At 39.9% G+C, this 27,276-nt stretch overlaps 1 protein-coding gene across 1 annotated transcript in view; it reads right to left on the bottom strand.

Annotated features, from left to right (window-relative positions):
• The window catches only part of PRELID2 (PRELI domain containing 2), a 703,347-nt gene that overhangs the window by 549,667 nt on the left and 126,404 nt on the right, over positions 1 to 27,276 (bottom strand). The gene's annotated exons all lie outside the window — the stretch shown is intronic.

The raw sequence follows: 27,276 nt of genomic DNA on the forward strand, positions 1-27,276 counted from the left end.
GCAGAGTCAAAGGAGAGATGAGCAGAGCCTTCACAGTTTGCTCAGGGAGTGCCTAAACCAGATGAATATAAAGGATTCTGTCTGCACATCATTTTATCCCCAGTTATGATGTGATATCTCTGGGTCCAGCGTAGGCACTGATCTAGATCAATATCCCACTGTGAATGGATCCTGGCCATGGCTGCTCTTTATCCTACCATGGTACTGATGAAATCTCAGGCAAAGATGACCAGGGAGCCAACCATTCCCACCCGTTGGCCATCCGCTCTTGGAAATAAATAATGGAATCATAGAGAAAACCAGGGAGATGTTAGATCACAGAAAAACATGATTGACCATAACTCAATTCACATATGGGGAAAAACTATCTCCCAATGTTTCTGTGCAAGCTCGTTTTGGTCTAAAGACATTGCTTTTCTGATACATTCCTTCCCTGGCTCCTCTCCACCCACCCCCATCCTTAAACCCCCTATTCAGTACTTGCTGGACTTTAGCGTAGGGAGAAAGAAAAGAGCAGCTGCTCTCTGGTAAGCAGCTACCTTGTCTTCAAACCAGAAGTGCAGATTCTACACCTGCAATCTGTAGTGAAACTTAACAGGTGGCTTTTGATTCTCTTGGAATTCCAGATTCAGTCTTCATGGGAAATGAGAGACAGAATCAGTGAATCTATTAACGTGCTACATGCTGAGGGAAGTGCAATGTATGAAGCAGCCATAGATCATTTTCTCAGAGAGCCATCATCTAGTTGGAGAATCAACAGTCAGGGATGACAAACGTGCAGCATGCATGTTTCTTCTCACCTAACTTGCCCCGTGACAGACATTACTAATCAATCATGCTATCCTTTTCTACTGATCTCACGTGCAATCTCAGAATCCTCTCCAAGGCAGGCAGCACTTAAATAGCCACTAGCCATATTTCAGAGTTAGTACACAATCCGAAATATATTTGTCATTTCTAATCACAATTAACAGAGTAACAATAACAGCCCATTACCAAACAGCACTGTGAAAAACCAGGCTTTGGCATACAGAGAGTTAAGGCAGTAGGGATTCCAAGGAAAGCTTCATGGACGAGGAGGGACTTAAGCTGACTGTGGACATTCGAGTCGAATTTAAAAAGTGAAACAGACTCAATAATCATGGACACCCACCCACAGAATAGAACATTCAAGAAACCAAGGCAAAGAGCTAACAGGAAGATCTGCATTTTCTTTCAAGGCCTCCAGGCAGTGGGGCCCCTCCTGACTCTGGGAAGGGACTCCCCACCCTGGGGTAGTACCTGCAGCCCTGCACCACACTGCAACTCCCACTCCTCAGCCTAGAGCATGCTGAGTCACCCTAAAAAGCAGTTAAGCACACTGCAGTGACCCCCAGACCTCAGTCTTTCACAAACCATCTTGCCCATTTCAACCACCTCCATGTGCCACATTATTATTCACTTAATATTTTATTTAAATCAACTCACTTTTTAACTTCAATAAATCAATTTTAAAATAGAAATACTGTATATCTGCCACTAGAAAAGGCAGTCTTGCATGTGTTAATTTAAATAACTACTTTTAAGATATTTGTTTATATGCCCCCTAAGATAATCTCATGTACCTCTATTAATAGGTCTCTGTACCATACCAGCTTCAGTGGTTAAGAGTATGTGCTTTGAGATACAAAATATTACATATAAAATAGATAAACAAGGTCCTACTGTACAGCACAGGGAACTATATTCAATCTTATAATAAACTATAATGGAAAAGAATCTGAAAAAGAATATACATATATATGGAATCTAAAATATGACACAAATGAACCTATCTATGAAACAGAAACAGACTCATGGACATAGAGAACAGACTTGACCTTGCCAAGGGGGAGGAGGTTGGAGGAGCAATGGTTTGGGAGCTTGGGATTAGCAGATGTAAGTTATTATATATAGAATGGATAAGCAACAACGTCCTACTGTATAGCAGAGAGAACTATATCCAATATGATAAACGATAGTGTAAAAGAATATTTTTAAAAAGAGTGTATATACATGTATAACTGAATCACTTTGCTGTGTACCAGAAACTAACACAACATTGTAAATCAATCATACTTCAATTAAAAAAAAAATGTATGTGCTTTAGAGTAAGGTGGACCGGAATCCTAACCCCAGCTCCATCACTTATTGCTTGGGAGGCCTTGGCAAGTTACTGAAATCTCTCAATTTCCTCATCTGTAAAATGGGTAAGTAATAGAACCCAATGCACAGTCGTATTCTGAGGATTCATTAAGGGCATACCTGTAAGGTGCTCAGCAGAGTCCCCAGTACCCACTCTTTTTAAGTACTTACATCATTCTATTTCATCCTGGTTAGGGATAGCTGTTCCAGATCAAGCTATTTTCTATCCCAAGGTATCAAAGTAGAGTGAAAACAGCAGAGAGGTGTTTGATTAAATACAGGCTTCACCACTTCAAAAGGTGTAGCCTAGGCAAGTTACTTTTTAAAACTCTCAGTTACTTCATTTATAAAATTAAAGAAGTAATGGTAAGTACCTCTCATGGCTGAGGAATGTAAATGAGGTCAAACAGAGAGAGTGCTGGCATTCTGTTCTTGTTTGATAAATGGTCATTCTTGTTATATATATTACATAGAGGTTTCCTTTGAATTTCTGAAAACACATACTGTCAGGCTTTTGAAATCCCCTATCATTCCCCACTTTGGACCTACTTTCTTTATTGAAAAACACTGGATTCCCAAAAATAATTGTGTATTTTCCTTTCCACATGAGCAACAACAAGCCTGTCCTAACAAGCAGAATGAGGGAAGGCTTCTGAAAGTTCAAACCTTTGCATCCAAGACCCAGACTCCTTCTTACATGGCCTCTGGTTCTTTTGAGATGAGCAACTTCTCTTCTGTAATTAGAATACAAACTTGATGTGACTCTAAAGGTCCTTATCTGATGGATCCAGGAGAAACAGCTCCTCTCTGCTATCTGGGCGGCGGGCCACTTCTCTCAGCTCCAAAACCACTCAGGCTCCTGTTTTGTGAATCTTTGAGCCAGTAAAAGAACACACCTCTCACTGCCCGGCAGTGTCCTTTCTCCAGGGAATACTCTCACTGTAGCCTTTAACCCAATGGGTCTTGAGGCGGCTGTAGGAAAACATCTTTGATGTGTGGATGGAGCAGCTCTGTCTCCATTTATTCCTTTGCCTTTCAGTTTAGCACTCCCTCTCCAGCAGTAACTCCAGAACGGCTTTGCTCAAGTAGACTCCTGCTACTAGAAATGGTCCAGAGACGGATAACTCATTTCACAGCGGCTGCCAAGGAGCTGTCAGACAGTGGTTCTTATGGCCACAGGTCAGATTTAGAGCTGTGACCTCAAGGAAATGCACATGTCTCACATCCCATTAAAAGTAGTTGAGCCAGACAGTGGCCCCCATGGAGTCCATCAACTTTGTTTTGGTTGTCGGGCCGGAGCTGTTATTTGCATTGAGAGAAGAAAAGTTGCAGCCTCCCTTAAAGGCTGGGATTTCACTCAAACTATTTTTCCTGCTCGACAAACACTCATCCATTTACTTCTACCAGTCAAAGAAGAAAAGTTCTAATTCTATGATACAACCCAAAGAACCTAAAGCAAGAGTCAACGCAAGAGAATTCCAGTCTCATTACAGCATCCATATCGACTACTTGCCAGATGGTCTGGAACAGCATGTAGGTTTCTAATTGAGTGGCAGTATCAACAAATGATTGGGAATGCCTGTCTGGAATACTGTGCTGAGAATACTAAATTGGGAAGCAGGCTGGCAGCAGAGCAGGGGTCTGGGGGGGTGGTGGTGGTCAATTAGCAGTGTCTGCCTTAAATGCAGGATTTGGAAAAGACAGCATTATGCCATATATTTACTTACTTTAGCCTGTGTATATTTTCTTTCTTTCCTGAGCTGTTGTTATAGTCTCCAAATCAGCTTTCCTGCCTATAGGTCTCCACACACCAATGCACACCCCATTCCACTGCCATAGTCAGTAATCCAATGGGCACATCTAACACATCATTCTTCCTATGGCTCACATGGTCCAAGGTCTTAGCATGGTGCATAACACCCTAGACAACTGAGCTCCAGCCAGCTCTCCAGCCACATCTCTCATCACTCCTCACCACAATGCTATTCTCACATTCCTTGAGATGTCCTTCCTCTTGGCACATGCAACTCTTTTTCTCTGAAATGGCTTTGCCTACCACACTCCTCTTGCTAAATATTACACATCCTTCAAAGCTCAATTAAAGCTTCACCCCTTAGTCTCTCCCTCCAGGATGCCCCAAGACCTTTTGTTCATATAATGGTCCTTTTTATATCACAGTCTTATTAATGATGACCCTTTCACTGCAAGTGATAGAAACCAATTCAAACTGGCTTAAGAAATAAGAAAAATACCAAATTAATAACTTTAAAGAAGGAATGTGCTATTATTCCCTTACGTTAATGAAAAGTTTGGAGATAGAGTCTTCCAACATGACTGGATCAAGATGCTCAATGATGTCTTCACAGATGATTCCTTCATTTCCAGGCATTTTTCTTTGAACTGCCTTAATTCCAGGCAGTTGGGACTACTCTAGCCGCAAGTCTACAGGGAGTTTTCTTCCCTAATAGTTCCAAGAGAAGGCCCAGAATTGAGTCTTACTGGCCTGTGTTAGATCACCTGGCCACCCCTGGACCAAGCATTGTGGTCAAGGGCACAGAATTTGCTGACTGTCCAGGTCTGAGTCAGATTCCACCCCTGAAGCAGGAGGAGTAAACCAACTCCACGCAAACCATATGGACTGAAAGTGGGGAAGATTCGATTCATCAAAGGAAGACAGGGGTGTTAGTTTCCAGAAAAATGAAGCATCTGTTCCAGGAAGGGAAAATATACCATCCACACACTCACATAAAATGATGAATTTGGAGCTTATATGTCTCTTTTCCCCACCAAACGGAGCCCATCACACCTATTCACGGTGCCCAGCGGCAGAGCCTTCAAGGACAATACAAGGACGAGCACTTTTCCTTGACTCTTTGAAAGTGTATGGGAGTTCCATTCCAGCCTTTTGGGAACATGGTTATTAACTGTCTGTGTTTACTGAATATTTCCTCGTTCTGTGAAGCAATTTATGAATCTTGGTGCAGCTTGCAGAGACAAACATTACTTGAGTCCTTGCCTGACAAGCACAGAAGGGAATTTATGTGAAGTGTTCTGTGATACACATTATGTTTACTTGCTAATGAAATTTATTCCAGCTGTTGTGCTTATTTATAGCACACTGATTCAGAACTGATGCAGTCAATAAAAAATGGCTTATATGTGACCAATTTAAAATATTTAAAACCTCTTATTGTAAAAACAAAAGATAAGGGAGTTAAAATGAATAAGAAAAGAGAAGCTTTGTTAATGGCAAGAGACAAAAAAGGAAAAGAAAAAATGTCTAGTGAATACAGATATATATATGCATTGTCCCTGGTCTTTTATTTGAAATCATATTTGATGTTTAAGTCTCAATATGCAAAGAAAATCCCTGATCACTCATGGGTAATCCCTGTAAAGTCTAAGAAGCTTGTCTAAATGTTATCCTTAGAGTTAATACTTTTAGCGGGTTTTTCTTCCTCTGGAACTCCCTAAAGTATCCCATTCTGTGCCTGATGTGGTAGGAAACACACTGGCTTTACAGTTTCTAATTTCTGCATTCAAATTCCAGCCTGCCATGTTCTGGCTCTATTGTCAAGAAAAACCAACTGGCTTTAAAGTATTTTTACATGCATTACAAAGCACACGTGACATTGATTCCAAAGTAGAAATATGGCAACTCAGACACATTTATCTAATGGTGAGAACAACATTTATTTATTTATTTAAGAAACACATATAGCACTTACTTTATGGAAGGGATTATTCTGGTTACTTCATTTACATTTACTCATTTCATCCTTACAACCACCCTTTGACATAGGTACTAATATGATTCCCATTATATAGGTGAGAAAACTGAAGCACAAGCCAGTTAAGTAAACTGCCTAGGATTTCACAGTCAGTAAGTGTTAGAGCCACCAACTGGATACGGGCACCTGACACTGCAGTTTGTGTTTTCGACCGCGTACTAACTGCTTCTCCAGTAAAGTGGCTTTGGAGTGAGGCAGGGCTAGGTTCAAACTCCATCTCCACCACCTACTAACTAGTGACTTGGACAAGTCCTTTCATCTGTCTGATCCTAGATCTTCATCTGTTACATGAAGATAATATCATATAAATCCCCTAGCACCATGCCTTGTACTCAAATGTTAGATTTCTTCCTGCAGACACAAGTAAGCTAACTGTAGACACGCTTAGCATCTAACCCAGCCACTGAGTTGGAATGGCCTTGAGGAACATTTCAAAGGAAAGCACAATTCTAGAAATCACCCAGTGAACTGAGATAGTGACAAAGAGGAAAGAAAAAACAGTATTTCAGGATTGATGCTCAAAAGCAAGTTTTGGTTTTGAGTCATCCAATTCATTTTGGGAATGTCAACCTAGCTTGTGAAATGCCGCCAGTGGTCCAAAAGTCTTCTTAGAATTTCGGGAAAGAAGAACTAGGCTATTGATCTGAACATTCAAGAAATATCAAAGTTGATTCCGTGTTCCCCTGCTACAGATTGAATAAATACTGCCGAAACGATCCCCACATAGTGGTTATCATATGTGTGAACTCCTTCAACAAAAGGCAGGGAGGCCACAGCCAGAGGAAAAATTTTTGGCTTCAGTAACCACTCAGCTGTTACTTGATGACAACCTAATAACCAGATGGAATCATCTGTACAACCAACCTAAATGATTATATTGAAATGGAGCATTAAGGTGGCAAAAAAAAGGATATCCAGGAAGCCTAGGGTACACTTACACATCCTGACAAAACCCCAAAAATCAAAATATATCAGGGTAGAAAAAAAAGAAGTATAGCTATTTATTTGTTTCCAGTTGGCTAGTATATGACCTGTAGACACGGGGCCATATGTAGGTAGTCAGAGCCCATCCTCATTGACCCAAATATGAAAAAGGATTATTATTCATCTCCACAGCAGCAACTTATTGAGCAACTATTTGTTAGGCACTGGACTAAGCATATAAAGGGCACTAAATAATAAAATCTTCACAACTATATTTCAATACAGCAAGTATAACTCTTATCCATATTATAAAGTGGCTCGAAGACAGTAATTAGCCTTCCCAGGTTTACACAGCTAGTTTAGTTTATTGATTTCAATATTTTTATCTGCAAATAGAAGAAACCTAAGTCTAGGTTTAGACTTCAACCTAAATCTAAGAGGCAAGAGCACTCTCTGGGGTCTCTTAATAAGGACACTAATTCCATTTTTTGAGGGCTCCACCTCATGACCTAATCACCTCCCAAAGACCACACCTCTTAATACCATTGTACTGGGGATTAGGTTTCAACATATGAATTTGGTGGGGGACAGAAACCTTCAGTCTCTAGCAGCCTGTAAGCTCCATGAAAATAGGGATTGATTCTGTGCTTGCTAGTTTGTAGCCCTCGTTTCGATCACACTGCATGGCATATGGCAGGTGGTCAGGAAATACTGGTTGAGCTAAAAAACAAGTTAGAGAAACCAAGAGTTCCACTCTCTTCTTTTAACCTCTTCTCTAATGTTCTGCTTAAGCAGATTCACACCGTGACCCATTAGCTCCTGACTCCCAACTTCTGTCTATTTCCTTCGACTCCACAAATTCCATGGAGTTGGACTCAGCACTTTTTAATACACGCACGGTGTGCCCGGATCTCATGGGCTAGGTCTAGAAAACAACTATAGTTTTCTCAAGGTTTTAAAATGTACTGTAGATAATAAATAAGCAAACAAGTAAACAAATTAGCACTATGGTGCATAATTAAGAGCTCAAGTTCTGCAATATACAATAATGAAATCTTCACATATCAAACGTGTAGCTGGGTTGGTTACATAATCTCTTTGAGCGTCAGTAATCTCAGCATAAAATGGGGATAATGATATTAATCTTATAATATTTTTGTAGATATTCAGTAAGTTAGTATATGCAAAACTTTTAGCCCAGAAATGGAAACTATATTTAACAAATAAAATTCCTATAACTACAAAGATATTCTTCTCAGAAACGTTGCTTCTATAAAGAGCCAAACTCTTTAATAAAATGATGGGCTGACTTGAGGTAAAAGGGGTTAAGAACTATTGCTGTAGGGATTCCAGGCAGCCGACGTAGTTACTATGAATAATTCATACAACAAAGTGCCTCTTTTTTTGAACTCAGTCTATGTTGAGCTCCAGGGGAAATTTTAGGTCCAACAGAGGAGTGAAACCAAGGTCAATTCTCCCATTTTGCAGAACCCAGTCATAGATTAGTTTCCTTTCATTAAAACCTTTGCTGCGTTAGTGAAATAAGTCAGACAGAGAAAAACAAATACTGTAGGATATCACTTATATATGGGATCTAAAAAAAGCTAAACTCATAGAAAGAGAGATTAGAATGGTAGTTTCCATGGGCTGCGGGATGTGGAAATGAAGAGATGTTATCAAAGGGTACAAACTTCCTACTGTAAGAAGAATGAGTTCTGGGGATCAAATGTACAGCATAGTGATAATAGTTAATAATACTGTATTCTATACTTGAAGGTTGCTAAGAGAGTAGACCTTATATGTTCTCACCACACAGAAGAACTGGTAATTATGTGGCGTGATGCAGGTGTGAGCTAATGCTATGGTGGTAATCATATTGCAAAATATAAGCAGATTAAATCAATACATCGTGCACCTTAAACTTACATGATGTTATACGTCAATTATATCTCAATAAAGCTGAAGGAAAACCCCTTTGCTGTATGAATTAACTTACTTGCTTCTGCTCTATTAAAACTTGATATTATTCTGCCACTCATTTTTAACAACAAAAAGCAGTTGTAAACAGAAGAATTCTGCAGGTCTTCTTTCTCATGTTAGCTTTATATCACAAGAAAACTCAAGAAGAATGTTTTCCAGTGTCTGTGGCTGAGTCTATGGCATATAAATCGTTCACCAGCGTCTCACACGCATGCAGACATTGCTAATCAGAGTATTCTTTACCACTAAAACCCACATTCAAATTTCTTAATCCTTCTCAACACAGAGCTCCAGAAGCTACACCACTCAATCACATTTGATGTGTGAGGTGTAACCTATTTTCCCTACTGGACTTTAGGAAATGTTATATCAGAAACCAGAAATCAAGTTATCACAGTAAGAAACACAAGTGTGTGGGCTTCCCTGGTGGCGCAGTGGTTGAGAGTCCACCTGCCGATGCAGGGGACACGGGTTCGTGACCCGGTCTGGGAAGATCCCACATGCCACGGAGCGGCTGGGCCCGTGAGCCATGGCCGGTGAGCCTGCGCGTCCGGAGCCTGTGCTCCGCAACAGGAGAGGCCACAACAGTGAGAGGCTCGCGTACCACAAAAAAAAAAAAAAAAAAAATTCACCACTGAGCATGACAGTTGCCCTTTGGAAAATCTGGCCTTTCAGATGAAATTCTGCATCAACCATAAATTCTCCTTTCCTAAGTTTACTCTGCCTTACATTCCATAGACTTTTAGTATAATCCACAGGCTTCCAAATTTAGATAAGCAAAATCACCTAGAGAACATTTTTTCAAAATTTCAGAGCCTCATCCCAACTCTACTAAACCAGGATCTCTATGGGTGGTGCCCTCTATCCTGTATTTTTAACAAATTCCCAGTGACTCTGACGGAGCCAGCTCAGGACTTACCCTGGTACCAGAATTTAAACCAGTAGTGCTCAAGATTTTAAAATCCATGCCCCCTTTTGATAAACATAAAGCTCTTGTACCTACCTTTAATGTTCTTCATACAAGCATTAGAATTTAAAGAACTTAAGAACTTTTTCTCCTAACTGTATATCAATGCCACCTCACCTCTCCAAGATTCCCCACCCAACCCTTGGGTTGATCCTCAAATTATTTCGTGAATATTAATTCAAAATAGTTTAAGCAACCTTAAAACAAATATTTTGTCATATTTCTTTCATCAACTTCTTCATTGCCTTTAGTATCACAACTTGACAGGATAATTAATTCTTTCATTCAAGCACTATTTACTGCGTACCTGATATGTGCCAGTCATTGTGCTAAGGAAACAACTGTTAAGTAAGACAAGGTCTCTGCTCTTGGGGAAACTACATCCTAGCACACAAAGACAATCAATAATCAATATAAGGTAGTGATGAATTTCATAAAGATAATAAAATAGGTCTATATAATCAGTTGAAGTTGGAAGTGGTCTCTACTTTAGAAAGGGTATTCTAGAAAGATCTTTAGGAAGAGATAACATTTGAGCTGAGACTCTGAACAATGAAAATAACCCAGTTATGATCTGGTAGAGGGAATGTTCCAAGTAGAATACGTTCCAAGTAGAGGGAAATGCAAACACAGAGCCCTGGCGCAAAGCACTGTATTCAAGAATGGAAAGAAGACCGGTATGAGCATGTTGAGGATGAGGAAGCATGGCACCCGTAATCTTCTGAGGCACTCATTTATATTTGGTTGCTGTTGATGTATGAAAATGGAAAGCAGGGATTCCCTGGCAGTTCAGGATTTCGCACTTTCACTGCCACGGCCCTGGGTTCAAACCCTGGTTGGGGAACTAAGATCCTGCAAGCTGCACAGGGCAGCCAAAAAAAAAAAAAGAAGAAGAAGAAAATGGAAAGTGTAAATATCAATTCCATTCCCAAACATCAAGAAGGTAACCAAGTGTGAGTGATAACTAACAACGTTATGTTTCAGAAACTAAAGCAAAGTTGCCAGATTCCTAGAAGACCCCTTCCCACCTAGTCTCAGGCTTTTATGGTTGGGAGAGTCGCGGCAAGGGAGTTAAAATTAGGAAAGTGGAAGGTTCCTCAGCCCAAGGGAAATACGGAAAATAACAAGTTGTGGTCTCAGGAATCACAGCAAGAGATCTTCAAGCCCACGATGAACTGAAAAAAGGTGGACCCACCTACCTTCAGGGGCCAAGAAGATGAACAAGTTCATCAAGAGGCAGCAGAATAGAATGAGGTCTAGAGAGCCCGTCCCAAGTACAGAGGACTGCTAAGATCTATGGAGACTTTTCTCACCCTCGGAAGGGTTAGAGGTCTCTAGAACACTGAAACTGAATTTCTCTCCTAGGGAAATGGGGAGATCAGAGAAGGCAATATAAATCAAAGAAATAAAGTAATGTGACCTTCTTTGCACTTGAGATTCATGCATGAAAATTCATTCTAAATAAAGTAATAACTAAAATTAAACCAAAAAATTAAAAAGGTTACTCTGTGCTTGGTGTTTCCTGTGTCTAATTTCCAATCCTTTTACAGTCATCCCACTAGAGAAGTAATATCACTCCTCCTCACCCCCAGTTTGCAGATGGGGACATTGAGACTCAGATTAAGCTCTCCTAAGGTCTTGGCTAATAAACTATAAAGCCGCTTAGCTAGTAGCACTAAACACAGTGCTGGCACATTGCCAGTACTAGTATATTTATTTGATCAATTAATTGGCCAGTTGAAGAATCTCTGACTCAAAGAGTTTTGAACTAATAATTAGTTGGTCTGTTTTACTATGGGTCACGAAAATGACTCACATGTTTAGCATATATGATTTAGAAATCTACTATGTATAAGGCACTATCATCAGTCAGAGACAGGGAAATAAGACAGACACTGTCCTCAGCAAACAGCAGTCTATCTGTAGTTAAGAGCACACAAACAAGCATAAGGAAGTAAAATAGACTAGAAGTGCAAAGCTCTTCTTTGGAAATTTGAAAGAGGGAAAGATCACTTTCACCCTTGGACACCAAGGAGAACTCTCTGCAGAAGAGGCATGCGACAGGAAGGTAGTTTTAGGTTCCCAATTATCTTGTGTCTTTGAGTATCATTAACAGACCTAATTAATTCAGAACAACCCAACCTTCTTTTTCCCTCAGCAACAGGGTTTTACCTGAATTATATAGATAGCTTCGTCAATTCTAGTATTTACACAGCCCAAGTGAAGCCCGTTTGTTCCAAAGAAAGAAGTAATGAACTTCAACAGATACTGACCTCTTATGGCTTATGTTAGCCTGCTGCGTGGATTCCAAGAAAATATAAAATTATGTCAAATTACTTATGTACAAATGCATTACCTATATGATGACCTGTCCCTCAATTTCTTTTTCTGCCAAATGCGCCCCACCCACTGGGGCTGGGGACAGGATGGGGGCCTGTAGTCATGTCCATGTCACATGACTCTTCACCACCACAGCTGATTGGACCCAGCCTGGAATAATTCATCGTGTCTCTTTCAGCAATAGAATTGGGGCACAGTGTGAGCTTCTTTTTGTAGCTCAAACAGCAAAGACGGACATTTGGGAATATGAATGCCTTATCCTGGCATGAACACACGAGAAAAGACAACTGGTTGAGAGAGAAAGAAAAAAGAAAAAAAACAAATATGAAGAAACAACCAGAGGCACAAGAAGAAAGAGAGAATTATTACCAACTGCCTTGGCTCCTAAAGATTTTTCTGGCTCCTGGATCTACAATAAATTCTGAGATTCTTACAATAAATTCTCCTTTGTTTGTTTAAGCTAGTTGGAGTGTTTCTACTACGTGTAACCAGAGCATTGATACTCACAAGGGACCGGAGAAGGGGGGAATGTATAACACAGACTAAGTATGGGAGAAATCACTTTGTTCCATTTGCCTAAGCAAACAAAACCAATCCCACACAAAAGTGACAGATCACGAGATGTCACATCCCAGCACACAACAGCAGGCCCTGCGTGCTTTTATGGGGGGCTGTGACAGCCTGCACCCCACTAGGTCTGGGAAGGCACTGTGCCTTCCACACCCTGGTGATCACAGCAATTTGATAGCAGAGTCTAATGAATCCCACAGTTGGGATTGGGATGCTTTTGTCTGCTTCAGCAGTGGAGAAAGCCCAGCTGGCTTCTTCATTCAGGTACTGGAAAAAAAGAACACAGGAGGAAGCTGGCTTCCCAGGTCAAAAACAATTACTGAAAATTCTATCCAAGGGTCACTTCCAAAAACACAACATGCAAGTAGGTAGGAAACGGAGCTGTGAGCAAAAACTTCTGAGCATCAGTCCCCCTCAGAGAATAAATCTTACCTCTACTGAGATAAAATTTTTCTCCCTTTCCTTTGCTTCCACTTCATGACATGGCCCTCTATCTTGTCTGTTTCCTGAATTTTCTTGGCTACATATCATGGTTGTTTGTCTTCACTCTTCTACCCGAAGATAAACACTCTGAGAGTAGGATCCAGGTCAAGCTCATTTCTAGACTTGCCAAAGTGCATAGCATAGTGCCGGGTACCGAAAACATGCTTGGTGGTAAATGTTTAAGGACACAGGCTCTGCCACTGACTACCTGTGTGACCTTGGGAAATTTTCTCAACTTATCCATGCCTTATTTTCCTTACTTATAAAAGAGCAATCATATTCCCTTGTTCTCTGGATTACGGTTAAGTGAAAACTAAGACATATGTAAAATGTCGTGCATGAGATAAACACACTACAAATGAGAGCTATTGTTAGTAGGTACTGGCCTGAGAAGTGCAGAACCAGACTGTGCCCCCTTCTCTCCCACATATTCTATTATCACTGGTATACCTGGTTTTTATTTCAACCCCAGAAGTGCCCCAGTAGCAAGGATACAACCATTCCTCCAGGAGAGGGAGATAGGCTAGGAAGAAAGCAACCACACCAGATAAGTACACATGATCAATAAACAGTAAAGGACTGCATTGTGCCCAGCTTTGAAATGTGCAAAAATTACACCTGCTCGTGCCAAGTTAGTAGCAGCTTCCAAGTGCCTGATGCTACATTCATCACCACGTCCCAGAAAGATGCTGACTGAAGGTTTTCAAAAACTTCAAAAGACTCTTGCAATAATTGCATATTCATTAGACAAATTAGTTCTAGATTATTTTTAAAACCATAACTTTAAAAAAAAGAGCAACAAAGAATTCAAGAGAATTATGCAGCAGTGGTGTTTAGAATATAAAAATGTAGAATACTATTCATTCTCTCTGAAAGCATTAAATGGTAAAAAAAAAAAAAAAAAATAGAGGGATGGAGAAGAGAAACTAAAAATAAAAAGCCACACAGAGAAAAAAAATATCTTTATGAAATTCAGCCCTTGGTAAGTATATAGAATTTTTCTATTAGTTGGGGTTGGGGGGAAATGTACAAAGTGTTTCCACCTCTAATGAGGAAACACATTGGGAAAACAAGGACTCTCATCATAATATTACATTGGCTGAAGTGGTGATTAACCAGTGTGACCCCTAAAACAAGTATCTGCTGGGATCTTGTTCACTGCGGAGCCACAATCTGGTATAACAGACCGGGCTCCGTTTTTTTTCAGACTCCATTATTCCCAAAATAAGCAGCTGCCACTTCACCCAGATGTGTTAAACGGGGTAGAAAGTCAGGAAAAGTAAACAAAAGCCACCAATGGCGCATCAGGTGGCTGACAGCTTCCGGCCTTGAAGTGCATTACAAAATGGAAAAACAAGTCCGAGAACATGGGGCCAGGCAGCGTTCTCCGTGACAGGAGCGGTGAGGAGCGCAGACGCTAGTATTTGCCACGTGTGAAGGTTACATGCCGCGCTCCACTCCCGAGGCCACATGGGTGCAATATTAAGGTATAAATTAAAGAGCCCAGCAGTAGTTCCTGTTACTTGCCAGTGCCCACTGAGGTTGATCACTTCACCGTATGCAAAAGGCTGGCTGCCTTGCTACCTGGCAGAAAAATGAAAGCCGTCTCTTCCAAAACCAACCCCATCTTCTATGATTATAAGCATACTGCTACATTCTGGGACTAGTGCAAGAGGTGGAAATTGAAAAAAATGATCATAGAATTAAATTTATGATTACAAAGTGTAGCTAGTGCTCCCAGGGAGAGAACAGAGAGCCATCTACCAGCATCATTTACATTGGCGGAAGGGGAACAGGCAGAGAATACCAGTATTTCTAGGTAGTATGGCTTAGTGGTTAAGAACCCTGGCCCTGGTGTTCAAAAGATTTATATTTGGGCCCAATTCCGCCACTTTCTAGCTCTGTGACTTTGACTTCAGGCAAGCCATCTCCTCCTCCAAATTTCAGTCCCCTTGTTTGCAAAATGGGAATAAGAATACCAGGACAGTATCTCAAGATGTAAGGATGTAATCCACATTGCCTCTAGAATTTAGTAAGCACTTACTAAAATTCTTGTTATTATCAGACATGATAGTCCAGAATATATCACTCTGGTGTATTAGTTTCCTAGGGCTGGCATACAATGCCACAGACTGGGTGGTTTAAACAAAAGAAATATATTTTCTCACAGCTCTGGAGGTGTCAACAAAGTTGGTTTCTCTTGGGGACTCTCCCCTTGGCTTGCAGATGGCTGCCTTCCCACTGTGTCCTCACAGGGTCTCTCCTCTGTGTGTGCACATCCTTGATGTGTCTCTGTGTGTCCAGATTTCCTCTTCCTAGAAGGACAACAGGTGGATTGGATTAAAGTCCACTCCAGTGTCTCACTTTAACTTAATCACCTCTTTAAAGGCCCTATCTCCAAATATAATCACATTTTGGGGTACTAGGGATTAGGGCTTCAAAAAAATGATTTGGAGGGTATACAATTCAGCCCATAACAACCAGTTTAACATGGGAGCTGACCAATCAGAAAAGATGCTGCTTAACCACTGGTCAATCAGAATAGATGCTGACTGTACAATACCAGCATAGTGAACTGATGCAAATGGGTTACTGTTACTGTTATGATTATTATCATTCACTGTGTTTTAACACTACCTCTACTCAGGGTAAGTCAGGTTTTTAGGCAGAGTGATCCAATGTTTCTGAAAGGTGAGATTTCAGGAGGCAAAGCAACCTTCAACCAGTGTGAGCTCCTATACCCCACCTCTTCCTGAAACTGGACAAATGCCCAGAGCCTTTGGAAACTACTTTGTGAGAAGAGGCAGGAGGAAACAGTGACAGGTGGAGGAGCAGGGAGGGCACAGGAGACTGAGATTTGAAAACAAAGACTAGGAGGAAGACATTTAAGTGGAGAGAGGAAAAATTCCATGCAAAGAGCTAAGACATCCCAGACAGAGGAGACCTCAGCAGGCCCATCTCCAGCTTTGGTTCTAGCCCAGGGTTGACCAGTCAGAACTTTCACAAGGTCAAGATACATTCTTCTTGGCATACCTCCTTCATGTCATCCTACCAAAAAAGATTCTTTTCTTCTTTACCCAAATGACCACTTTTGTTATCCTACTGTGTTGTGTCAGACAGAAAGTTGTAGAAGAAGAAAAAAAAAACCTAATATAATATACCCATCACCTTCTTCTCCATCAGCTCCTTCTCCCTCTCCTTCTTCTCCTCGGTCAGCCTTTATTCTGTGCTCATCATGTGTAGCATAGTGTTTCTCACTTTTGCCTTCATTTAATCCTCATAATCTCAATAGCTCTGTTCTTTATCATAGGATAAACTATTTGTTACACAAGACAAAAAGACAACCTACGGACTAGGAGAAAGTATTTGCAAACAATGCAACCAAAAAGGGCTTAATTTCCAAAATATACAGACAGTTCATACAACTCAGTAACAAAAACAAACAAAAACACCCAACCTAATCAAAAAATGGGCAGAAGACCTAAATAGATATTTCTCCAAAAAAGACATACAGATGGCCAACAGGCACATGAAAAGATGCTCAACATCACTAATCACTAGAGAAATGCAAATCAAAACTACAATGAGGTATCACCTCACACTGGTCAGAATGGCCATCATTAAACTGCTGTACAGCAGAAATTAACACAATATTGTAAATCAACTATAATTCAATTTAAAAAAAAAGCCTACAAATAACAAATGCTGGAGAGGGTGTGGAGAAAAGGGAACCATCCTACACTACTGGTGGGAATGTAAATTGGTACAGCCACTATGGAGAACAGTATGGATGTTCCTTAAAAAACTAAAAATAGAGCTACCATATGATCCAGCAATGCCACTACTGGGCATATATCTAGAAAAAAACTCTAATTCAAGAAGATACATGCGCCCACCTCTGTCCATTGACAGACGAATGGATAAAGAAGATGTGGTACACATATACTATGGAATATTACTCAGCCATAAAAAAGAATGAAATAATGCCATTTGCAGCAACACGGATGCAACTAGAGATTATCATACTAAGTAAAGTCAGAAAGAGAGAGACAAATACCATATGATGGTTATATGCGATTACATGATGGTTATATTTCCACTTATATGTGGAATCTAAAATATGACACAAACGAACTTATCTACAAAACAGAAACAGACTCACAGACACAGAGAACAGACTTGTGGTTGCCAAGGAGAAGGAGAGTGGGGAACGGATGGAGTGGGAGTTTGGGGTTAGCGGATGCAAACATATATACAGAATGGATAAACAACAAGGTCCTACTGTATAGCACATGGGACTATATTCAACATCCTGTGATAAATCATAATGGAAAAGAAAAGTGTCTGTTACAGAGCAAACTACTCATTTAAACCCACCGGCTCTACCTCCCTTCCATGTCTGATTATGTGCCTCCCTGCAGCATCCTGTGCTTAGCCTACGTAAGCGCTTCACCCATACCCCACACACATAGAATTATAAGTTCCCTGAGGGTAGGAACCATATCTGAGCAATTCACCTGCTAAATCCACTACCTAACACAGTGCCTGGCTTACAATGCTGTATGCAATACGCAATTTTGAATGAATGTTTACAATATGAATAAACAAACCACCTATCTGTATCACTTCTCACCAATAAGACACATAAGATGTGAAATATTTCCCCTCACGGCCCACCCCCACCATGTCCTATACCATCAAGAGCTAAGTGGGGTAAGGGTCTTCCCCCAGCCCCACCTAGTGCCATCCTCCTAATCCCACGTTTGAAAGAGCAGAAGAAATGCTGATCTAGAATTGAGAAAGCTGTGAAAAGGCAGAGTTCATTTAGGGCTGGTTTGGAAAAAAATTTTTTTAACATCTGGACCAATTTTAAAATGTACTTGAGTTCCAGTTCAAGGAATGGGAAGAAGAACATGGGCTCGGAACACCAATTACTTGCCCCTTTGTCTCTCTCATTTCTTTGAGAAAATTTAGTGAGCTAACTCCTAATATGCCAATATCATAATATACCCAACATTTGGGTAAATTATAGATTATGTGCAGCAACTCTTCAGCTTTTAAAAAGAATTTTCCAAATAAAAAAAAAGTTTTTTTTTTTTAAATTTTAGTGCGGTTTGTTCAACGTCCTACAGTTTTGAAAAATACATCATAAGAGAACTGATACGGTCTTATGGCATTTTACCCATATTTGGTCTAATTTCCCTCATGTTTTTCCCAGCTGCTCTATTAAAGCAGGACAAATTGTCACCTTGAGAGATGAAGACAAAAAGAAAAGTAATAAAATAACTACAGATTTTTTTAATTGTCACTCAGCCCTGGAGATGCTAGATGACAACCAAGGAAACAGCTAGGTTTACCTGGGAGGAGGTGTTCTCTCTGCCTATTACCATTCCAGTGCTGCTGTTATTTAACAACCTGGCTGTGTTAACAGGGCTGTTCTTCTGGTGTGGAACTATAGGGTCTGACCTCCAAGTTTCCTGGCAGCTTTTAAGAGGAAAGTGTACATGACAGAGGGTCAGTCTAAACTCTGTCATTTGCTGGCTGCATGGCCTTAAAAAGCACATTGTCATAAAAACAATCAGACAAACCTAAATTGAGTATTCCATAAAACAACTGGCCTGGACTCTGCAAAAATTTCAATGTCATGGAAGTCAGTGGAAGGCTGAGGAAGTATTCTAAAGTAAAGGCAACTAAAGAGACATGACAACTGAACGTAATGTGTGATCCTGGACTGGATCCTGGATTAGGTGGGAGAAAAAAATGCTATAAAGGACAATATAAAATCAACTGACAAAACTGTTATTCTTTTATTTATTGACGTGTTATTGTTTCAGATTTTTCCTCTCCCAGTAGAAACTCCATGAAGAAAAGAACGTTTTTAAAATTTATTTGCATGTAGATCACTAGCATTTAGGAGATGTTCAATGATGTTTTTTTCTTATTATTCATCAATTTTGTACACATCAGTGTACAATGATGGTTTTTGAATGGATGAAAAAATGAATGAATAAGTGGGATCAGACCTGCCAATCCAATCATTCTCCACAAATTACCAATACTGTCTCAGCTCTGGGCTAGACACTTCAAATCTACTACCTCATTTAGCTCTCTTCAAATAAAATGAAGTAGATGCTATCAGCCCCATTTTACAGATTAAGAATCTAAGAATCTCACCAAGGTCCCTAACTCTATCGGGAGTTAGGGGCAAAAACCAAGACTTGAACCAACTTCTGACTCCAAAGTCTTTGTTCTTTCATTGCATGGTGCAGCCTCAGGAAAGCAAAGCACATTCAATTTCCTCTGATCTGATGCCGCTCATTAGCATCCTGAAATCATCTGTGTAAGAACTTGACAAGGTTTCATTTTCTTCTGCCGCTTGTCTCTGACACAACGCCTTCAGCGGCTGTGGGTGACAGGAAGGCTTTTAACCCGGTGAATCAATGGCCGATCCCGGTCTACCTCCAACACTGCAGTGACATATGGCAGCCTCAGAGTCATCTCAGGTCTTTAAGGCATCTTGTTTGTTGCCCTTAAGTCCCACTTTGGCAATTTTCACAACATTAGCCTTGTCCTTTGGATGGGAGATGAAACCTTCGGTAATCATTTAGGGCATGACTTGCATCAGCAGTAATGGTAGCTGGATTTTTGTCCTTGCTCCAGAAAAGTAAAAAGAAAGCATTGAGATTTTCTAAGGAAGTCCTTGTCTAATATTTATTAAGCTACCTATTGAGTTCCAGGTACTGCTTTCAAGGAGCCTGCAGTCCAGTGGGGAAAAAAGGCAAACAATTAAACGAATGCCATCTGAAGGAACGTATAGGCTACCATGGGAAAGGGGGAGAAATCAATAAAGACTTCCCAGTGGAAATGACGTCTCCGCTGGCATCTAAAGGATATGTGAGTTACCCAGATAAAAGGGTAGAAGTTACCAGAGTCCTTAGCAGAAGGAACTGTACATTCAATGGCCTGAAGGTGACGGCATAGCACATCAGAAGAATTTAAGGACATTCCACGTGCCTAGAATTTAGGTGCAACACTGGGACAGCAAGAGGGTTTAGACTTTATCCTAAGGGCAATGGGAAGCCAATATTAACTTTCCATTAGGATGATCTTTGGGCTTAGTTCAAATGATGGCGAGACAACATACGTAGACAGAAGGGGGCTGCTTCAGTCAGGGTCTAGATAGGAAACAGAGCCCCCACCAGTTATTTTGAAAGATAATTTAATATGGAGAATTATTTGCCAGATGTTGGAAGACTGAAAATACCAAAAGGAGACACTGGTATTGTAAACATAATAGTAACTTCAGGAAGTAGTGACCACTTCAAAGGCTAGAGAAGCAAAGAGAAGAGGTTGGTATTACTAAAATATAAAAGCTTAGAGGAGGGGTGCTGCAGAGTTCCACCCAAATCTGAGGAGAGGATACTGCCTGGGTGGTGCTCATTTCTCAGAAGTTAGAAGACCTGACAGAGCTGGAATTTAGACAAAGGCTGGCTGGCAGGTACTGATGTCTGAGAAGGCACCATGAGGCAGGTTCTGAGTGTTAGAAAAACAAACTGGAACCAACTGCTGCTATTAGAAGCAAGTGTATGGGCAAGGCGAAGCATTGCTGGGTTACATTAACAGGAAGGAGAAAGCCCTTCTTCCTGCCCCAGGTTCATAGTTTCTTCTGGAATGTGCTGCAGCTACATAACAACCACAAGTGGAGAGCTTGTTTGAATTTGGAAGTACTGCATCGAAAAGCAGAGTACAGACAGAAATGGGTCCTCGTAATACCATGTAGCCCTGAGCTGCAACTAAAAGCAAATCTACGGTCAGGATTCTTCAATTAGGTAAACCACTCAATTTTCTTTCTCTGTTTAAGCCATTTGGAGTGAGGTTTTCTTTCACTTGCTACAAAAACAAAACAACAAAAAATACAATATAGTACATAAAGATACTGATGCAGCACCACTCTTTCTCTATTTGCAAAATAACCTTTTCTTGCCCTCCTTTTGGATCACAGTACTGGCAGGAAAATGACTTCACACAATAGAAAATACCTCTATTAAACATAATGAAAATCATTTAACTTCACTAGTCAACAAAGAAACGCAAACTTCAATGAGAATGATCTCAGCTCAATTAAAATTGCCCCCCCCAAAAAAATCTTTAAAGATGACAATAACCAACTCTAACACAGTTCTGATGAAACAAATACACTTATGCATATGACCATATAAATGGATATAGCTGGGCTTCCCTGGTGGCGCAGTGGTTGACAGTCTGCCTGCCGATGCAGGGGACACAGGTTCGTGCCCCGGTGCGGGAAGATCCCACATGCCGCAGGAGCGGCTGGGCCCGTGAGCCATGGCCGCTGAGCCTGCCTGTCTGGAGCCTGTGCTCCGCAACAGGAGAGGCCCCAGGAGTGAGAGGCCCGCGTACCGCAGCAAAAAAAAAAAAAAAAAAAAAAGGATATAGCTATTTTGGAAATCGTATTGTAATATGGTCTAAAGCTTTGACCCAGTAATCATACTCTTATAAATGTATCCTAAGAAAATAATTGCAGAGACCATTCTCTACCTTGCTTAACCCTCCTCATCTAACTATAGTTCAGCGATGTCCTATTTAAAGACTAATTAGTAAAAGTGTACACCATACTTTACATATAGTAGAATGTAGAATACAGTGTTCCTACTCATTTTCAGGACCCTGAATAATATTTCTGTGTATACTAATGAAGCTCAACTTTTTCTTGGAGGAGAGGGTGGGTAGTTTATAGTAATCTTATCAAATCTCTTTTGCATATAACCATTACTTAAATCTTGCATTGTGAGTTCTTTACATGTTTATAGCTCATCTCGTCAAGAAGACTGGAAGTTCCTTGAAACAAAGTACTAGCTCTCATCTTTATAACCACCCAACAACATTTCAGTCAACAAACATGTAGTACATGCCTACTATGAAGTGGAAACTGTGCACAGTAGCTAGTGCAGGGCCATGCACAGCTGATGTTGGACAGAGATTATGATAAATGTCTTCCTGGGAATATTTACCTGGCAAATGTTTCTACGATACAATGAACTTCTTGAGGTTTTCATTCATCTTTGTATTGCAAAATTTAGAGCAGTGCAGACATACAGTATGCTCTATAAATGCTAAATTAATTGATTAGTAAATAAATTTTTAATTGACTGAACCTGAATATTTTTGAGAGTTCCAGTTGATGGGGCAGAAGACATTTACATGTATTTTTGTCCAACCAGTTCTGCAAGCTTATATGTACACATACACAAACACGCACACACACCCCTAAGCCTTGGATGCAACTACGCCATGCATTTGTGATTATTAGCAAAGGGAACACTTGACGAGCTAGAGACCTTCTCCCAGAACAGCACCATGCATCAATCATAAGCGTTTGAGCTGACAACTCAAGAGGTAAAAATGTTCAGTATTTTCACCCAAAGGATGACATTTTGTCTAATGATGTTAATTTTGCACCATAAACACTTTATACTACCAAAAAAAAAAGTAAATGCGTGTCAGGTTGACAATTACAAATGGCAAAGGAGAAATAGATTAATTCCTGCAACAGTGAGTTTGAATTATCTAGAAGACAAGTATTTAAAAAGCAATTTGACAGAGATTAATTAGGTCTGTGTCTTCATAAAGCAACATCTTTTGTTTGGTGCCACTTTGGCTCCAAATACACTCCAATTTGCCTGTAGTGTTAAGTATATGGGTTTGGTTTACTTTACTTGCTCCGTCTTTACCTGAATTTTCATTCTCAATTTTCCACTGTCATTTATAACTCTTGCCACAGTCATAAGGTCTCCATTTGGGAACACATTTTTACTTGTACATAGTTGGTTACCAAGGGGATTTTCAGCTAAAGCAACCATTTGATAAGAGGGAATACAGGTCAACCTCACTTAGAGAAACTCATAAAGCAACTGCCTAATACTCCAAATGTATAAAACTACAAAATTGTCTGCTTTTCAAGATTGTTCCCATAGTTTCCTTATTTCATGATTTTGCTGAACTTTATATATCAGTTCGAGAAATTTAACCTAAGGAAGGTATCATATCGTTATGCAAAGATTTACCTTCAAGTTGCTTTATTGCAGAATTATTCATAGTAGCCAAGAAGGGAAGGGGATGGGAGGGGAGGGGAGGAAAAGGGAGAGGAGGGGAAGGAAGAGGACGGAAGGGGGAAGAGAAAGGAAGGAGGGAAGGAAGGAAGGGGAGAAGGGAAGAGGGAAGGAGGGAAGGAAACAAGGGAGGAAACAAGGGAGGAGAGGAGGAAGGAGGGAGAATTTCTAACAATTTTTTAAAAATAGAAGAATTAGAGCAGCCAAGTATTGAAATACTGCACAGCCTTTACAAATTATATTGGAGGAGAACATATAACAGTTGGGAAAATGTTCTTGATATAGTGATAAGAGAGGAGAAAAAAAAAAAGCAAGCCACAAGCAATATACGGAGCAGCAAAAATAGTGATTAACACCATGGATGCTGGAGCCAGACTGCCTTGGCTCAAGTCCCAGTTCTACTACTCAGTAGCTGTATGACTTCAATCAAGTTAACCTCTTAGTCCCTCAGTTTCCTCATCTGTAAAATGTGGGTAATATTAGGATCATAAGGTTGTTGTGAAACCTTAGATCGTACGGTTGTTGTGAAATTAGTGTAAATAAATATAAATCAAGCACTTAGAACAGTGCCTCAGAGTAAGTGCAATGTAAACATTGGCTCTTATTAACATTTACAGTATGCTTCTGTTTTTATACACAACAGATGAAACTATTACACACAGGAAAAATACTTAGAAGAATATGCTCCAAAATACTAGCAATGATTACCTCAATGGGATTAAGGGTAATTTTTAGATTTTTTCTTTACTTTTTTGGGTTTTTTTTTTTACTTTTCTAGAATAAAGTTGCAGCATTTTTGTAATATTAAAAATTAACTTTTAATCAATCACCTATTATATGCTTTTTCTCTTAAAATATTTTATTAATAAAACTATTTTTAAAAGCAAGTATATTACAGTATAACGTAATATCCAGCTACAGATTTTACCTGAAAGTAAGCACAAATTCACTGTAGTTAAAGAATTTGAAGTTCATGATATAAAGTAAGGTGGTTTTGTTTTCCTTTGTTTTGTTTTTAATGTTTTTTTCCTGGGATCAACCATCCCTATATGATATTCAGATATGTCATTCATTTATTCACTTAACAAATATTTTAAGTGCCTACAATGTGAACAAAATACACAAAAATCCTTGCCCTCCTATAGTTTAAATTCTTGTGGGGGGAAACAAAAAACAAAATATATGAGTAAATTATGCAGCATGCTAGAATATGATAATTGGGTCTGAAAGAAATGAAGCAGCATGGCAGGGATTCAGCAGAGGGCAGAGGAAGAGGGGATGGAAGGAGGTTGGGCTACAGGTTTTAAAAGTGTTCAAACTGAGCCTCACTGAGCAGGCAATGTATGCCAGAACTGACGAAAAGTCTTTTGATAAATATAAGGGTCCATCAACAGATGAATGGATAAAGAAGATGTGGTACATATGTACAATGGAATATTACTCAGCCATAAAAAATGAAATAATGCCATTTGCAGCAACATAGAATGACCTAGAGATTTTCATTCTAAGTGAAGTAAACCAGACAGAGAAAGACAAATATCATATGATACCGCTTATATGTGGAATCTAAAAAATAATACAAATGAATGTATAGGCAAAACAAACAGACCCACAGATATAGAAACAAACATGGTTACCAAAGGGGAGGGGAGAGGGATAAATTAGGAATTTGGGATACACACTACTATAACAGATACACACTACTATATATAAAATAGATAAACACAAGGACCTACTGTATAGCACAGGGAACTATACTCAATACCTTGTAATAACCTATAATGGAAGAGAATGTAAAAAGTGAATATACATATTTACATATATACGTATAACAGAATCACTTAACTGTATACCTGAAACTAACACAATATTGTAAATCAACTATTTCAATAAAAATTTAAAAATAAAATTCAAAAAAATACAAATATTCACTTCATCATTCCACAGAGTTGCTGAGTACTTAGAATTTGCCAGGTCCTAGGCTGGGTGCTAAGGAAGAGGTAGTATCCAAGGAGTCATGCTTCCTGTCCTACTTTACAAAGGGTAAAATCTTATGGTCATAATGGTCCTTTACAGGAAAAGTTTCCCAACCCCTGCTCTTAACCATTATCTTACTTAAAAAATTAATTTGAAGTTTTAGGGGAAATAATTGCAGTCCATTTAGACAAGAAAATCCCTTGGGTGTGGTTGTGCCTGCTTAGTTTAGATCTACAGTGAATTGGGATACGTAGACTGTGCCTTTGAGAGTTAATGCATTGAATGCTTGAGGAGAATTACAGGAAGACATTTTGTGACATTTGAAGCTGTTTCGATTTCAGCTGCCTGTTATCTGACACTCCAAAATAAAATCACTAAAAATTTTCAGCCTGCTTACTTCGAAGTTCACATAAGACCTGTGATTATCCTGATGCCCCTCAAATATGAAAAATCATTTTAGAGACGTTATGGCTTGCAAGGTAATGAAAAATATAAATTCAAGACCTTGGGTATTATCAACTAAAAATAGCATCCATGCTTCTTTGCAAGCTCCGTTATATAAATCTCTATTATAAGTCTAGAGAAAGTTTAGATTTTAACTCCAATCCACAAAATCTCAAGTATTCACTCATTCAACAATTTTTTACTGAGGACGTACTATATGCCAGGCATTGCTACTGCTTAACAGAACAGTTACTTCTCAAGTGTCAGTAGCCTTCCAGTATGACATACCCCTTTTTAAGTGAAATGATAAACATTTTTTCATCTTTAAACAAGAGGAAAAAATAGATATGTCCTTAGTATCTTGCAGTGTGCAGTCTACTGGAGAAGAGAAAACCCAAATAAACACAAATAACAAAAAAGAAATTGTATCATTACAACTGTGCAGAATGCATGAAGAATAGCCTTCTAGGAAAGGAAAGGGAATAATAGGCCACCTCACTGCCACTGGAAGACTTGGAAAGCTCCCTGGAGGAAGTGTCATCTCCCAGAGGAGGAGCAGGGCAAAGCCAAATGAATTTTGTGGGAAGAGTACCCTTACCCCTACCACAACGGTCACACACTGAAATGCTAAGGATTGCAGGAAAGTGGGACCAGAAAATAATATTTAACATATGAAAGTTGAATATTAGTATTATTATTACCCTTCGATACACACACACACCAACTTACAAAGGGGCCAACTGAGGCTGGGAGAACTGCCGATTCATCCACTTCCCAGCAGTAAATGGCAAATCTGGGGATCAACTTCAGGTTGGCTCAGAGGCCAGATCTTTCCACTGCCCCATCACATGCATCTCTTCTGGGCTCCACAACACTAAGGAAACCCAGAAGCCTTTGTGCCACTCCTAGCTCCCATTTCAGTTCATGTGACACTGTGCTGTTCTAAGGAGAAACTATTTCAGAGCCATGTGATCTTGCTTTAAGATTTCCAAATTCAGGGAGAAGAAACGTCAGATACTGTCATTTAAACTAAGCTCAGCCCCATCCTCTCCAGCACTCCGGCACCCCACTCACCCCACCCTCAATAACAAGTTTCTTTTCTTGAAAGAACACATCACCGTCCATTCTTCAGAGTCCTGGAGATTCTTCCAGAAAGAGACCCTGGTGCTCTGTGACATGCAATCTCTCCTTCACCTGACTTCCTGGTCCTGATGGGGTCCCTCATTTCCTGGGAATGCAATATCAAGCTCAGGTAGCTGAGTGTAAGTCCCAGGCAGGAAACCATTTTTCTTTTAGAGCAAACATAGATATGGATAGACATAGCCACACATCTTTTTGTGGTCATTTCATTCCCACTTGACAGGCGATAAAAATGGTTGGAGTGGAGTGATGTGACCTTGCAACTCTAATAGCCATTTACATGGTATTTCCAAACAGGCACCGAAACTCAGAGGTGTTTCTGGTCCTCAATGTTCCCTCTGCTTTAGACATTGACCTGTAATGATTC

The sequence above is a fragment of the Globicephala melas genome, chromosome 3 (assembly GCF_963455315.2).
Source record: "Globicephala melas chromosome 3, mGloMel1.2, whole genome shotgun sequence".
In the NCBI taxonomy this organism is placed as follows: Eukaryota; Metazoa; Chordata; class Mammalia; order Artiodactyla; family Delphinidae; genus Globicephala; species Globicephala melas.